The sequence below is a fragment of the Pongo abelii genome, chromosome 10, assembly GCF_028885655.2.
Source record: "Pongo abelii isolate AG06213 chromosome 10, NHGRI_mPonAbe1-v2.0_pri, whole genome shotgun sequence".
In the NCBI taxonomy this organism is placed as follows: Eukaryota; Metazoa; Chordata; class Mammalia; order Primates; family Hominidae; genus Pongo; species Pongo abelii.
In genome coordinates, this window is record NC_071995.2 from 61059595 (window position 1) to 61071802 (window position 12208).

Here is a 12208-nt window from a genome sequence, read left to right on the forward strand (position 1 = left end):
TCTTTTTTTTGAAGGATAATTCCACAGTGTACAAAATTCTAGGAAGATGGCTTCTTTTCCTCTCAACACTTTATTTAATCCTACTCTCTTCTTGCTCGTATGGTTTCTGAAGAGAAGTGAGAGGTAACTGTTATCTTTACTCCTATATAGGTAAGCTATATTTTTCCTCTAGGCATAGGGTTTTTTTTTTTTTCTGTTTTGTTTTTGTTTTCATTTCTCTTGCTTGGTGCTCTCTGAGCTTCCTGAATGTGTAGTTTTGTGCCTGACATTGGTTTACGGAAAATCTTGTCTTTATTGCTTCAAATATTTTTTCTGTTTCTTTCCAGTTTTCTGTTCATTTTGGTATTCCCATTGTAAGTATGTTATGCTTTTTGTAGTTGTTCCTCTGTTCTTGGGCGTTCTGTTCTGCTATTGGTTTTTTTTTCAATCTTTTTTCTCTCTGCTTTTCAGTTTTGGAAGTTTCTACTGAGATATATTCAAGATGTTCTTTTCTCAGCTGTGTCCATTCTACTAATGAGCTCATCAAAGGAATTCTTCTTTTCTGATATAGTGTTTTTTATGTATAAGATTTCTTTTTGATTCTTTCTTGGAAATTATGTTGTTTATCTGTTCTTGAATGCTGTCTACTTTAACCATTACCATGTTTAGCATATTAATCATAGTTTATTAAATTCCCTGTCTGATAATTCCAACATCCCTGCCATATCTGAGGCTAGTTCTGATGCTTGCTGTGCTTCCTCAAATTTTATTTTGTTGCCCTTTATATACCTTGTATTTTTTTTTCATAGCTGGATATAACATACTAGGTAAAAAGTACTGCTGTAAATCGCCCTTTAGTAATGTGTTGGTAAGGTGTGGGGGAGGGAATGTGTTCTAGAGTCTTCTGATTAGGTCTGAATCTTTTAATGGGCCTGTGTCTCTGCACTGTAAACTTCACAAGTGCATCACAGTTTTGTTTTTCCTTTTTACTATTTTTCTTTATTTTTACCCTCTCAGATGGTATAGAATTGCTATACTGGGCTAGAGCTTGATATTTTCCTCCCTCTAGGTAAGTTAGGTTCTGAGAAAAGCCTAGTAGATTAGGCTGTAGTTAAATAGTTTCTCTAATAATAAGGTCTGAGGGCAGACCTTATTAAGAACAGAATTATATGACGTATTTCAGTATGGCTACTTTCTGCTCCTCTTGCTGGAAGCATGAGAGCTTTGTCTCCATTATTCTCTGTGACAACCCAGTAGAGCTACTATAGGTAAAACTCACAAAAGTGTGCCCCCATCTCCAAGACTGGGTGCCCCTGGAGTTTTTAACTCTCAGGCTTTTCCACATTAGTCTCCAGCAATTTGTCAATTACAGTTTAGGTTTTCCTACCTTGGAAATGGTTCCTGCAGAGGTTTCTGTTCATGGGTTTCTTCTTTTGTAGGTTGTGATTCTCTGTATTTGCCTGTCTTTCCAATTTTAGGGGCAGTGGTTTGCCCTGTGGCCCCACTTTTCTTATGGATCTAAGAAGAATTGCTGATTTTTCAGTTTGTTCAGCTTTTTACTTGTTAGGGTGGAGTGGTGATTTCCAAGCTCTTTATATGCTGGACTGGAAACTGGAAGTCCATTTTTCCAATTTTTAATAAAAACTTCCTTAGCTTTGTGCTTAGTCTGTTTTTTATTCAAGATATGAGTGACGTTTTAACAATAACTGAAAATGGAAATGATTTTCAAGTTGTTTTTACTCTGAAAAATTTAAGTATAGAGAAAAGTAGAGAGAAGACCACAACTAACACCCATGTCTATTGCCTGGAAATGGCATTTATCAAGCTTTTACCATACTATTTTAGTTTTCCTTTTTTGTTATTGTTTTTTTTGTTGAGGTATTTTAAATAAATCCCTTGGTACTTCACTTGATATACTTTAGTACAGGTGAGTATCTCTAATCCAAAATACTTGGGACCAGAAGTGTTTTGTATTTCAGATTTTTTTTTATTTTGGAATATTTGCATATCATAATGAGTTCAGGCTGGGATGGGACCCAAGCCTGAACATGAAATTCATTTATGTTTCATATATATCTTGTACACATAACCTGAAGGTAATTTTATACAATATTTTAAATAATTGTGTTCTGCTCGTATACATTGAATCATCAGAAAACAAAGGTTTCACTGTCTCATTTCAGTGCCCCAAAAGTTTTGGATTTTGGAGCATTTGGGGTTTCAGCTATTTAGATTAGTGACAGTCAACCTATATGCATCTCCGGAAAACATGGACATTTTCCTGTAACTACCATGCCATTATCAAATCTAACGATATTAACATTTCTTTGATTTTATCTAATAACCAGTCCTTATTGAATTTTCCTCAGGTGCTTCAAAAAATGTGGTTTTCTTTTTTCAGTTGATTTGTTCAAATCAGAATCTAAACAAAGCCAGTAACTGATTTTGGGAAAAAACTTATTCTATGGAAAAAGCATTTTGAGAAATACATGTTTGAAAATGTTTACACTGTTATATGATTTTGTGCTGAAAATAATGTAAGCATTTCACACTTTTTAAATCCCACATCTCTCTCCACTCTTAACATGCTGGAGGTGCACTTTTCCTCTAGCCAGACTCTTTCTATTGTTCTGCCATAGCCTGCTGTGGCCAGATGCAGAAGGTTCGCCCTTCTTCCTGTCTTTAAGTGGGAAAAGCTTGCCTTCTGGGCTGAGTGTTTCCAGCTTTTCCTTATTACCACCTGTCATATTAAATATTTGTTCACATATTTTGTCTCTTATTACTTAGAAGCCATTTCCTTATAGTTATTTTTAGTTCTCACTGTCTAGTATCACATGGCATCTGAGGTTCTAAGCTACCACTTGGGACAAAATGCTGCTTTTTGAAGATTGAAGAAAAAAACTCAACTGCTTTATGTCTTTTGGGTGAATTATAACTCAGAATGTCCAGAACACCATTCTATTCAATAATTTGTAAGTAATTATCTCATTTGATTTTCCCAGTCTTCTGTGTTCCCAAAGCATAGCAGTATAATGCCAGTGGGAAGACATAGAACAGAAGAAAGCTAGCAGAGGAGGAGAATATTTGATTGGGGTAATTAATGTCTCAATAAATTCAGGTTTCTGATGTGGTTTCTATCTGAAAGTGTAATTTGGAAAATATCTAACATGAGAGTGCTTGACTTCTAAAATTATACCTAATGTAGACTAAACACCATCAAACTTATTAGATGGGGATTTGACTTCTTAATGTAGGTACAACCTTAGATAAACTCATTTCAATACATTTAGTGTTATACACAACCCACTTTAGAGAACCCTAGTTCCATTATAATTAATTATTTATTGAAACCCATCTGTGTACTTACCTCTGAATAGCTGTAAATGAAAACCTAGTCCTTCCCTAGGGCCCTTCTGAGCTAAATTCTGTTGGTTAATGCCCTGGTATTATTGGACAATGGATTGATCCACAGCTCAGAAAAATTCTCTGAAGTTTACATTAATTATGAAAACCATGAAAAGTGATCTTTTATATTTGCTCTAAGCAAAAGTTAGAATCAATTGTTTTTTAAGTACCAAATATGGTTGTTGGTAAATCTCTTAGGTAACACTTCAGAGTATTAGTACATGGGTAAACTCAGTTGGTGTATTGATTAATGATTAGATTAAGGATTAAAGCTCTCACTTGCCTTCACAAAGGACAAACATTACTAATATCTGTGTTGATGCTTTCAATGTTCACAACATGCAGGGCCACCAACGAAGTTTTAAGCAGTGTTGTCACTGCTATAAAGTACATCACTCAATGCTCACATTTTGCTAACTTTGACTGAGTGTTCTCATTGCCTGCAAGCCACAGCTAATGCTCTGGGGCTTTGCTACTGGAACTCAGGTCTGGCAGCAACTTTGGCATCACCTAGTTGCTCATGCAGGCCACCGAGACCTGTTGAATCAGAATTTGAATCTGTATTTTTAACAAGATCCCTAGGTGGTTCGTAGACACATCTAAGTCTAAGAGACATTGTACCTAGTCCATTAGAGAACTGTTGGAGCTATGAGAGCCGAGAGGTTCTTCTCTCTCTATAGATAGAAAAACAAGGTCCCAGAGGGCTCAAGAGATCTCCCCAGTTATAATTAAGCAGGCTAGTGGCCTAGATAGAGTCAGGTCAGGCCCTGTCCCACATGTTGGTGACATCTGTTGTCTCTCAGCAGACCATCCCCAACCTGTATGTAGCAACCTCGGCATTGTCTCTCTCTTGGTGAAGTCCAATCTGCACTGCCAGTCAAAAGCAAGTTCCTTGTACCTCTCTACCTTGCCTCCACTTACAGGGAATGTGACTCAAGATGGGTCAATTAGCTTCTCACTCTGGGTCATGCAATCTTGAGTGAAGACACACAGGGATGCAAGGTACCTGGAGTTGGATCATCTAGCGGCAGCACTACAGAGGAAGACCCATGGGCTCTTTCCTGTTGCTGCCTCAGGAGAAGAGCTGCTTCCTGTGGTAGCAGAGTTGTCCAGCACTTCCTTCTATTCCATTCCTTAGAAATAACCACTATCAATTCTTTCTTTATAAAAAATCCACAATCCTTTCAGAATTTCCAGGCATAAACCAGTGTATGTGCCTTTATAAATTATGTAAATTTCCTCATCCCACAGACGCTATTCTACATCTTGTTTGTTCCCTTAGTGTAGGTCGTAATTCCTTGTGGAGAGTTCAGAATCTTGGATTTTAGAGCTGTAATACAGTGCACACAGCGAATGTCATACAATACTACTAGTGGGGTCTAGGGCAGCACCTTACAATTAAACACATTAAATTTTTTTGGAACTAGAAGATATGAGTATTCTATTCACACCAAGTTAGATAAATTAAGACTTTACATATTCTCATGTCAGGTCAGTATTTGATGCCAAGTGAGTGTAGGATTGGTCATGTTTTGCCACCAATTAAGTTTCTAAAAAAAAAAACTAATTTCTAGAGTATTTTGGATTTTGGAATTGTGTATAAGAAATTATGGAACATGTAATACATCTTGAAGATATGATTTTCAAATCAGTACTTATAGATCTACTTCAATATTTTTCATTTCTGCAGACATATTCCATTATATGGATGCAACATAATTCATTTAACCAGTCTTCTATTGATGGACATTTAGAATTTTCCAATGTCTGGTCTTACATATAATGTTGCACTGATTATCCTTGTGTGTTTATTTTAATGTACTTGTACAAATAGAAAACAACAATTTAAATGTATGAACAGGGCCAATTTGAGGAAAAATGTTTCTCATTTGCTGGTTGCAATTGATTTCTCCCATTGTGGAAAGACATTTATGTAGAAAATTCTACATTATGTAGAAAATTCTAAATCCAATGGTGGAAAATATCTTGGTATTGTGGAAAGAACTCAGTGCTGAGAGTCAGAACCCATGTTCTAGTTCAGTCCACACCATTTAACATGAGCAATTCCAGTTTTTTGTGCATCATTTTCTCAGTCCATAAAATATAGAATTGTAATATATCAATCAATATGATTTCCACTGAACAGGTACTGTTTTAGGTGCTTAAAAGAATAGCAGTGACCCCAAATACACAATAATCCCTACTCACATGGAACCTACATTTTAATGAAAAAGAACAACAGTAAACATGGTAACTAAGTAAAAATTTAGTATGTTAGATAGTAATAAGTGTTAAGGAAAAAAAAGAAGAAACAAGGCAGGAAAAGGTAATAGGATAGGTCAAGGAGGAGAATTAAAATTTAGACATTAGAGTCAGGGAAAACTTCACTCAAAATATCTGCACAGAGCCTGGACGAAGCAGAGAAACTATCCACACAGATATGTGGAGATGAACTGTCCAGGCAGCAGAACTAGCAAGTGCCAAGATGCTAAGGCAAGATCATTCCAGGAATGTTCAAGAAGTTCCAAAGGCCAGTGTGGCTAACAATATGGGGTGGGGAACAAGAAGGAGGTGAGCTTAGAGAGATAGCAGGGAGCAGATGAAAGGGCTTTATAGGTTTCAGTAAGGAATTTGGCCTGTAGTCTGTGTGAGTTATGAAGCCCTTGGAGGATTGCAGACACAAGAGGAATGTGATCTGGTTAATAGTTTCAAAGGGCCTCTCTGTTTTAAAACTATACTGAAAGGGGGTAAGGGCAAAGTGGGGAGACTAGGGTGGAAGCTATTGAGCCAATCCAGACAAATGATAATGGTGGAAAGTGTTGAGTGGTGAGAAATGGCTAAATTCTGGATATAATCTGAAGATAAATTTAATAGGAGTCATTGATGGGTTTGATACAGGATGTGAGAGTAAAAGAATTTAACGATGACTCTGGAGTTTGTTGTCTAAGCACCTGGAAGAATGGAGTTGTATCAAGTGAGATGGGAAGCAGACTGCTTGGCTTTGGATGTATCGAGTTTGAGATGTCTACTAGATATTCTAATAAAAATGTCCTATCCAAGTTGACACTTGGATAGAGATGAGTCTGGAGTTTAAGGGGGAGGGGTCTAGGTTGGAGACATAAATTTGGCAGTCATCAATGTGTAGATGGAATTTAAAGCTTTGAGACTGGATGGGATCACACAGGGAGTGAGTACAGTCAGAATGAGAGGTCTGGACTGAATCTGGAGGAACTTCAACAATTAGGGGTCAAAGAGAGAAGGAGGAGGGAGCAAGATTCAGTAGGAATGGACAGAGAAGGAGGAGGAAGTCAGGAGAGCATGGTGTCCTGGAAGCCAAGTGAAGACAATGTTTCCAGGAGGAGAGTGGAAATGCTGCTGCCAGGTCAGGTTAGGAAAGAAATTTGGCATCAGAGGGTCACTGTGAACCTAAGAACAATTCAGTGGAGTGGTGGGGATGATAGACTCACTGTGGCAGGTTCGAAAGAGATGGGAGGAGAGAAATGGAGGATGGTGAATGTTGCAACTCTCCTAGGTAGTTTTTGTGGACATGTGTAACAGAAAGAAAAGCAGTGGAACCTGATGGGGGCAGGTGGCACCAAGGCAAATCTTTGTTTTTTTAAATTGGAGAATTAATGTCATGTTTATATGCTAATGAAAGTGATTCAATAGAGAGGGAAAACGTGGATGCTACAAGAGAGAGGGAAGGCTTTTTGGAGCACATCAACTGAGCAGATGGAAGGGGATGGGATCTAGTGCAGAAGTGGGGGTCTGGCCTCATCTAAGCTCTTCTACAGCAATGGGAGAGACTCTAGTAGGCAGGAAATGTGGTGGGAACTTGTGGAAGTTCTGTTTTTAGGCTTCAAAAATGGGAGGTTAGGACATTACTGAGAGTAAAGCAGAACACTGGGGAGGAAAGGAATGAGGCAGAGGGCTGCTGTTTGTTATTATTAAATAATATTATTTAATAACTGTGCTACTGCTTGACAATTAAAACTATGTACATATATTAATTTGATGAAACAAACGTTTTTAAAAAATAAGAGAGGAGAATGTCTGGACTACTTCTCTGGGTGAATTTTGGGCAACCCTTGAGATGAATGGAGGGATACAACAACCAGCTGTGGAGTCATGGTTCTAGAATGGAATGCCCAATGTCAGAATGAACCATTGGAGTATGAAAGATTTTCTTTGGATTTTAAAACATGAAGAATATTAAAAGTAACAGAACAATATTATTGCATTTCACTAGGACTTCTATCAGGAGAGATCCTGCCTCTTGCAATTTCAAATATATTTCAGTGATTAAGCAACGTTAATCATTTCTATTTCTGCCTTTCAAAGTCTCAAACAAATAGCTATTCAGCTCTATGATGTTGGGAGCTCTTTGTATCCTTTGTAACTGGAAGACTGAGACTGGAGGATCTCCCTCTCTGTCTTTCCCTCCCCTCCCTCTCTCTTTGTTCCACCTCTTTCTCTGTCTTTTCCCTTCATCCTGTTGCAAGACATGGGCCTCCACAAGTCACATTCTCAGTCAGGAACTATTTTTTTTTGAGATGGAGTCTTGCTTTGTTGCCTAGGCTAGAGTGCAGTGGCATGATCTGCAGCCTCTGCCTTCCAGACTCAAGCAATTCTCCCACCTCAGCCTCCCAAGTAGCTGGGACTACAAGTGTGTGCCCACCACATCCAGCTAATTTTTGTATTTTTTGTAGAGACGGGGTTTCACCATGTTACCCAGCCTGGTTTCAACCTCCTGTGCTTAAGTAATCCGCCCACCTCAGCCATTCAAGGTGCTGGGATTACAGGTGTGAGCCACTGTGCCCGACTCAGTGAGGAACTTCTTTATTTTCCTGAGAATCTCCTTTTTTTCTTCCCTCTATCTAAATTGAACTTATTTTTCAAAATTCACATTAAATTTTGCTTTCACACTGAAGTTTCTTTTGACCAATCCAGTTCTCAGTTATCTTTTCCTCTTTTTCTTTACTTCTCTTTATACTTGGAGAGATAAAAAACCCAGGTCTATTGTTGGAAATAGTGAAAGGGTGTTAAGGTGTTATATGTTTGGAAGAATTTGTATGTGTAAGGCTCTCTATGAATTTGTAATAGAGCAGCTTAGAAGGGAAAAGGAAGTTTTCAATAGAAAACTTGGACTAAATATGAGGACATTTGTATTTTTAGAATACAATACTAAAAGTTGGACTTTTGTAAAAGTAGGACTTTAAAAGAAAGTTTTCAATAGAAAACTTGGACTAAATATCAGGACATTTGTATTTTAGTCCCGACTCTGTCACTAGCAGTTTGGCTTTGATCAAGTTATGTAACTTCTTTGTCCCTCAATAGCCTCATCTTTAAAATTAATGTCTTGGACTACATAATCCAACTCTAGACACAATGGCTAAAATGCAAACATTCAGCTGCAATTTAAAGATAGGAAGTGTTCATTGGGGGCAGATTTTGCCTTTGAGGGTGTGTGGGATTATGGGTTGGCACTGGACTTTATGTGCCTCAGACAATGTCCGTTGTCAGACTACTCACCATCCTGTGGAGCTGCCATCCCATCCCCAGACCTCTTACCCTACCACCACAGGGGCACCGCACTAGCTCTTGCTTGTCTGGGTCTTTGTTCTGAGCTGCTTACCCTGGCCCACCCCTCTTTCATGGTTATTTCAATCTGCATCTCTCAGCTTTACACTGAATTGCTTTCTCTTTTTTCTTTTCTTTTTTTTTAAGTTTATTGAGACTTTTATTCTTGTCCATTGCATGAGCTATCTTGATAAATGTTTCGTGTACACTTGAAAATGTTTTCTACTTAAAAAAAAATTATACTTTAAGTTCTGGGATACAAGTGCAGAATGTGCAGGTTTGTTACATAGGTATACACGTGCCATGGTGGTTTGCTGCACCCATCAACCCGTCATCTACATTAGGTATTTCTCCTAATGCTACCCCTCCCTTTGCCCCTAACCCTCTGACAGGCCCTGGTGTGTGATGTTCCCCTCCCTGTGTCCATGTGTTCTCATTGTTCAACTCCCACTTATGAGTGAGAACATGCGGTGTTTGGTTTTCTGTTTCTGTGTTAGTTTGATGAGAATGATGGTTTCCAGCTTCAACCGTGTCCCTGCAAAGGACATGAACTCATCCTGTTTTATGGCTGCATAGTATTCCATGGTGTATATGTGGCACATTTTCTTTATCCAGTCTATTATTGATGGGCATTTGGGTTGGTTCCAAGTCTTTTCTATTGTGAATAGTGCTGCAATAAACACACTATCCAGAATCTACAAAGAAGCAAATTTACAAGAAAAAAACAACCCCATCAAAAAGTGGGCAAAGGATATGAACAGACACTTCTCAAAAGAAGACAGCAGAGGCAGCCTAAACATGGAGACAGTGGGCTCTGGGACTGGGCAGCTGGCCTCTCTGCTGGAGGCTTCGGGGTCCACGGATGACCGGCTTTTCCTGGTTAAAGGTGGAATTTTCCTTGGTATTGTTGCTGCAGCAGGAATGCTAGCTGGATTTATTACAACATTATCATTGGCTAAAAAGAAAAGCCCTGAATGGTTCAATAAGGGAAGTACGGCCACCATCGCATTACCGGAAAGCGGGTCTTCCCTTGCCTTACCGAGCTCTGGGCTGGGGCTTACTGTATGCATGGTGTGGGGTTGGTGTGATTAGCTTCTCAGTCGGGAAAGCTTTAGGAGTTCACAGTGACATGTAAGAGATATCCTCATTTTAATTGAAGGCTACATCACCAACTTTCTACCCGAGAAGTCGTTTTTCTTTGGGACCCACAATCAAAGGTTTTCCTCTGGCATGAGAAAGGAGTAGCATTCTCGCCTGGTGAGTTTTTAGTGCTGGAGTGACTCCCAGCCGGCCCCTACCCCGCTCAAGCTCCTGCTGACTGTCCCAGTGTGGGTCCTGGCCAGGATTGGCACCAAGGCAGTGGGATCCTTTATAAATAGGCCTCCAGCGCCATACACCAGAAAGCAGGAGCCCACTTCTAGGACACTGGGAGAGGGTGCAGGCAGCCACCAGTATGCAAAGCACAGTGCCCTATCCTTCCCGGCAGGGTCACAGTTCAGAAGATGTAACCTGATTTTCATCTGTAGTTAATAGAAGCATTTTTTCCTTGACATTCATACTAAAAATAGAAAACACTAGTAATTCCAGGGGATCTGGGTTAGTCTCTTAAGCATGTCAACTATTGATGAGAATACTCTTTGTAAAACTAACTCCAGAAATCACTTGCTAGAGAAGCAGCCCTTCACTGCCTTAGTCTGAGCACCCACGGAAAGCACGTGTTGGAGGTGCTGGCAAGGCCCGCAGTAGAGGGCCAGGGGGCAGGTGGTGCGCACCCGCCATAGAGGACTGAAGGTGCTGCCAACGGCTCTCTTGGTGTCTCGACGTTCTGGTCAGCAGCTTTTTTCCATTCTTTCCCTCCACTTCTTGAGTGAGCAGCCATGAGTTGGACTGTGCCTGTTGTGTGGGCCAGCCAGAGAGTGAGCTCGGTGGGAGCGAATTTTCTGTACCTGGGGATGGCCCTCTGTCCCCGTCAGGCAGCGTGCATGCCGCTCAAGGGCACCTGGCTCTTTACCTCCGTGAGCAAGATGGCGACTGTGAAGAGTGAGCTCATTGAGAGCTTCACTTCCGAGGAGCCCTTTCATCACAGAAAGGTCTCCATCATAGGAACTGGATCAGTGGACATGGCCTGCACTATCAGCATCTTATTAAAAGGATTGAGTGATGAACTTGCCTTTGTGGATCTTGATGAAGGCAAACTGAAAGGTGAGACAATGGATCTTCAACATGGCAGCCCTTTCATGAAAATGTCAAATATTGTTTGTAGCAAAGATTACCTTGTCACAGCAAACCCCAATCTAGTGATTATCACAGCAGGTGCACCCCAAGAAAAGGGAGAAATGTGCTTTAATTTAGTCCAGCAAAATGTGGCCATCTTCAAGTTAATGATTTCCAGTATTGTCCAGCACAGCCCCCTCTGCAAACTAATTATTGTTTCCAATCCAGTAGATATCTTAACTTACGTAGCCTGGAAGTTGAGTGCATTTCCCAAAACCGTGTTATTGGAAGCAGCTGTAATCTGGATACTGTTCGTTTTCAATTCTTCGTTGGACAAAAGCTTGGTATCCACTCTGAAAGCTGCCATGGATGGATCCTCGGAGAGCATGGAGACTCAAGTATTCCTGTGTGGAGTGGAATGAACGCAGCTGGTGTCCTTTTGAAGGATCTGAACTCTGATATAGGAACTGATAAAGATCCTGAGAAATGGAAAAATGTCCACAAAGAAGTGATTGCTAGTGCCTATGAGATTATTAAAATGAAAAGTTCTACTTCGTGGGCCATTGGCCTATCTGGAGCTGATTTAACAGAAAACATTTTGAAGAATCTTAGGAGAAAACATCCAGTTTCCACCATAATTAAGGGCCTCTATGGAATAAATGAAGAAGTCTTCCTCAGTATTCCTTCCTTGGAGAGAAGGGTATTACCAACATTATAAAGATAAAGCTGACCCCTGAAGAGGAGGCCCATCTGAAAAAGAGTGCAAAAACACTTTGGGAAATTCAGAAGGAGCTTGAGACTTAAAGTTGTCTAAAACTACCATTCCGAAATTATTGAAGAGATCATAGATACAGAATTATATATCAAAATTTTCAATAAACTTGAATTCCTAAAAGATGGAAACAGGAAAGTGGGTAGAGTGACTTTCCTTTTTATTTAGTCTTCCAGCTCTTTTATTTAGCATCCAGGCACTGGATGATACTTATTTACAATTCCCAAAGACAGTGTTTTTGGTACCGCTGATATAGCA

The 12208-nt window shown here is 39.7% G+C and overlaps 2 pseudogenes; both read left to right on the plus strand.

Moving 5' to 3' along the window:
* The first annotated feature begins 9657 nt into the window (after positions 1-9657).
* Positions 9658-10162, plus strand: LOC134759511 (transmembrane protein 242-like; annotated as a pseudogene).
* Positions 10163-10797: 635 nt separating this feature from the next.
* LOC100459072 (L-lactate dehydrogenase A-like 6B) lies at positions 10798-11975 on the plus strand (annotated as a pseudogene).
* Positions 11976-12208: the final 233 nt, after the last annotated feature.